Source organism: Hippocampus bargibanti, linkage group LG04 (assembly GCF_051943395.1).
Source record: "Hippocampus bargibanti isolate YZ-2025 linkage group LG04, ASM5194339v1, whole genome shotgun sequence".
NCBI lineage: Eukaryota > Metazoa > Chordata > Actinopteri > Syngnathiformes > Syngnathidae > Hippocampus > Hippocampus bargibanti.
The window spans coordinates 26,302,448-26,307,076 of NC_142737.1; the positions used below are offsets into that span (position 1 = coordinate 26,302,448).

At 42.9% G+C, this 4,629-nt stretch overlaps 1 protein-coding gene across 7 annotated transcripts in view; it reads right to left on the reverse strand.

Moving 5' to 3' along the window:
• The window catches only part of citb (citron rho-interacting serine/threonine kinase b), a 57,256-nt gene extending 55,558 nt beyond the window's left edge, over window positions 1-1,698 (reverse strand). For 3 of the 7 annotated variants that reach the window (XM_088994911.1, XM_088994912.1, XM_088994908.1), the window contains exon 1: window positions 1,406-1,698. The gene's annotated coding sequence lies outside the window, so the exon portion shown is untranslated. Of the gene's footprint in view, window positions 131-1,405 lie in introns of all 7 variants that reach the window. The other 4 variants (XM_088994915.1, XM_088994914.1, XM_088994913.1 and 1 more) reach the window with 2 other exon arrangements.
• Between the last annotated feature and the right edge of the window lie 2,931 nt (window positions 1,699-4,629).

Consider the following 4,629-nt stretch of genomic DNA (forward strand, 5'->3'; position numbering starts at 1 on the left):
TACTCCCTTTAGAGCACTGGATCGTCTCTGGGGTCCGGCGGAGCCTCCGCTGACACACGGAAACGGAACATTTCGTCCGGCCCCATAGGTCGTTTCGTCCGTTGTTATGTCCGTTTAGCAATCGGTAGAGCTCCGGGCAAAAAGAGAAATACCACAGTAAATCGCGGGGGCAGTATAGAGTCAGAAGCGTACCAAATTGGAAAACTGAATACAGAGAGAGAAGAAAAGAGGCCAGGTAGACTGCTGCTTCCCCCATTCACAACGAATGAACAGGCTAGCCAGTAGCTAACAGTAATCAACGTGTGACTGTCGTCGTAGTACATAGTTTTTATATTTTATCCATACTATGTCGGGCAAAAGAAGAAATTGGTCGGATCGATATGTACAACATGGATTCTCATGTATCAGGGAACGTGATGGGAGTGAGCGTCCTATCTCATGTCATTTGCAAATGACATGAGAGTGGCATTTGCCAAGGTGAAGCCACGCATATCTGAACTGGTCTCTCAAAGGCGACAGCAGAAGTCGTCACCCTGATTTGCAGATATGCAATTTGTTGTGAGTTTATACATTGTGTTGGTTTTGGTCTTTAAACAAGGTGATGTTCATGCACGGCTCATTTTGTGTAGAAATAAAAAACATTTCTATGTCTTGAATTTGAAACAAATCATATTGTATTTTTCACTCAAGAGGGGTTCGGTGAATGCACATGAAAATGGTGGCGTTCGGTACCTCCAACAAGGTTAAGAACCACTGCTTTAGAGTGTGCTGCTGAACCTAGGGGGGTGGATGAAAACAGGGAATGTTCTCCTCTCTTCCATCCAACTCAACCAAGATCAACTGAAAATGCTGTGATTTGTGATCGTGCTGAATAAGCATCAGAGAAGCAGCAAGCTATCTCTCCCCTACCCTGAGCAAACCCGCAGTTACCATAGAGATTCTTCCAGCCATTGTCTTGTCACTTTTTCTTTCAGACTTTGCAAGCCTAATCGAATAAGAGAGCAGACTGACTTGACCAGAATCTTCCTGTTCAATAGGCAGAGTCCATCGGTTCTTCATATAAAAACTTCTGCGGTCTTGTCACTGATGGGTGGAACGTGAAATCAAACTGACAGTAGAGGCAGTTTAAGGCAGTGAGGGCAATATGTTCATGGGTACGCAACAGTAAACTGAGCAGTAAGCTGAGAAGCCAACTGAGACAAAACATCACAGTCGTGACCAAATGGAGAGTTCACTCTTCAAACAAAACGGTTGTTCTGCTGCAACAACACTATCTGCTCATTAAATAGTGGTGTCAGGCAATCGAGGCAGTATGCTGGGATGGTCAATGAGACAATGTTCTGCAGCTAAATCCATTGATTCTGCTTTCAACCGACTACTTGAAGTAAAACAGCACGGCACTTACTCAGGACTGCTGCAGCAGAAACCTTTTCCCCAGTGCTCCTTAAAGATGGTACCTCCTCATCCCGTACGACCGTTCATGTGGGCTCACTGTCAGAAGCCACCAGCTCGACTGTGAGTTTCCCTGGTTCATCACATTGGTGGATGTCATCCTCAATGAGGAAAGAGAAGAGAAGAGGAGAGTGAGCTTGACTACTGTGTGCGGTTTACAACAGGGAGATGGAGAGGAGGAGAGGGTGGGGAGGGTTGAGGGGTGGCATCATGGAAAAATGCAGCAGATTCGTGATCACACAGCGGTGGCTCTCCCTCTCTTTCCTGTATCACTGTCTCAACCCTTTACCACTCCGACTACCACCACCACCCCCGCTCTAAACTATTTGGTCGCTCTCCATGCTGCGGCAGCTGTCACCAATCATACTCATGTATGCAGCTTGAAATGCTGAGCCATATGCTGAGCCAACAGCAAGCTACCACTCATTGCAAACTAATCTAAACTGTCAAATTTACAGTAATTTATAGGCAGTAGTAATGCAGTAAACGATTGTCATTTTCTATATTAAGTGACTACATCTGTGATTTTAAATGCAATACTGTCAATAAATATCAAGTTAGTCTCTGTATTTTTGATGATTCAATACAGTATGTTACTGCCGCCAGTAAAATACTGTAATTCATGGTGATACCGTAAAATATTGTAATTTGAATGTTTTTACAATATATGTCTGTATATATGCAGTGTGTAGAGTAGACTATAGTAATTACTAAACATTCTCAGTGGAATTTCAAAATAAAACCATAAACATTATTTTATAAATTACTCCTAATTTGCACATTTTGGACTGAATAAGACTGTTCCAACTGAAAACTGTTCATCTCATCTCTATTGCATTTTTTCCGAATTTCAAAATAAAATCAGAAGTTAAGGGTTTCATTAATTCATTCATTCATTCTTTATTTGTTTGTTTGTTTGTTTGTTTGTTTGTTTGCATTTCTAACTTGCTCATTACTGACCAATTCAAACTGTTCCAATTCGAACTATTAAGCTCATCCCTACCACAAGATTGTGTGCATTTTCAAAATAAAAACATTGTTGGATTTATTTTTACCCCGAATATCTCTTTCTTGATCTCAAACAATTTTACATTTACAATGTTGAGATCATTGATACTAATATCATTATTTCGACAAACGTTTTTGTTCTGAATAGAATCCATCAATTAAGATTTGGCGAGTGTATAGTACATGGTGTACCACAACTCTCACGCAGTCAACTGGGGTAGGTACTTGTATGATCTTACCTGTGATCTTAGTGAAGACAAGCAACACAGTTAATGGATGGATGGATGGATGGATGGATGGATGGATGGATGGATGGATGGATGGATGGATGGATGGATGGATGGATGGATGGATGGATGGATGGATGGATGGATGGATGGATGGATGGATGGATGGATGGATGGATGGATGGTAACATCCAAATATTTTCCTGACCTGCAAATGTTGCGCTCTCCACTATAGTAAGGGAGATACGGTGTTGTGGGATCCAGAAAAAAACCACAAGACAAGCAATGTGATACGTCTTGACTCAACAGTGGTTTACTTCGAATGCCCCGATCTAATGCAAACGTACGCGCACAACAATTTCCGGTCCAACGATCTAAATCGGTCCGACACGAAACATGAACCGAAGCAGGCGTTCCATGTTTAAATAAACATTTTCGATATATATCATTTGTAAACCAATAGAACTACGCGAATGTAACCAAAATAGGAAATACGATAATTTACAACCTGTCACATACTCCCCCTCAAAATAGATGTTGTCCCCAACATATGTACTAGTAAATACATAAATACGCTGGACGACGTGCCCAAAACAATGACGCACGGTATTATGAACTGCATCCAAATATGAACTATAATAATGAACAGTTTACAGACTGGAACTCTTTTCATACATTCTGTTTACATTATAACAATCAACAATTCACAGACTGGAACTCTTTTCATACATTCCGTTTTACTTATACAGGGCTCATCGGGGTCTTCTTGTTTCCATCTCACTGTTCTATTAAACCGAAGTGTCGATTAACCATTTCTGTAGTATTTCGTGGCATAATAGGGGTGTGCGCCATACATCCAAGGCATTGTCTGTTCACCATGATATGGTACTGTCCCTACATTGTAGCAAGATGGCGAACCAAGGCGATCATACGTGAATACCTTGGGTCTCCTGTGTTCTCGTCGTGGCCGTTGATTTCCCCCAATATCAGGATTACTGGGGGGTGGCTGGGGAAAAGGGGGACACACTGTCACAGGTGGATCATTTTCCGGACCAATGTTGCCCTCCTGAGATTGGTCAACTTCCGCAGCTCCCGGCTCCGTCCCCGGCAGTTCATTCCCCAGTTGATTGTCATCATGGTGGGTTGTCTCCACAAAGCTCACGTCCCGCGGTTCTGGTGAGTCTGGTCGGGTGCTCTGGCGATGCAACACTGGATAATACTCATCCTCCTCATCATCCTCTTCCGGATCCATTTCCGGCATCTTGTTCGGTCGTTGCCGAGTGGACTTTTCCTTGGACTGGGACTGTAGTGAAGTCTCTAATGGCAAATGATCACATGGCAGCAAGAGATTGCGGTGGAGTATCCTAGATCTGCCCTTCCCCCTCTCAGGTTTCAGCTCATAAACTGGAATGTCTTGGCTGACTTGACGAACCACTGTATGAACAACATCCTCCCAGTGGTTTCTCAGTTTGCCTGAACCTCCACGTGGGGTTAAGTTTCGAACCAGAACACGATCACCGGGCAACAGGGTAGAATACTTTAGTTTACTGTCATATAGTCTCTTACTCCTGGCAGCAGCTTTGTTGTTATTTTCTTGCGTGATCGCATACGCTTCCTCCATGCCCTGTTTCCACTTCTTCACATAGTCCTTCTGGTTGGTTTCACCCTGGTTCGAGTCTGGATTCAAACTAAACAACATATCAACTGGCAAACGTGGTGAACGTCCATAAAGTAAGTAAAAAGGTGAGAACCCTGTCACCTCACTTTTGGTACAGTTGTAAGCATAAACGAGTTTGTTTAGTGAGTCTTTCCAGTTACTCTTTTGTTTCTCTGTCAGTGTCTTTAACATCTGGATCAGTGTTCGATTAAATCGTTCAACTTGTCCATTTCCCTGTGGATGGTAGGGAGTTGTCCTTGAACCCGCAACCCCACAATATTCCTT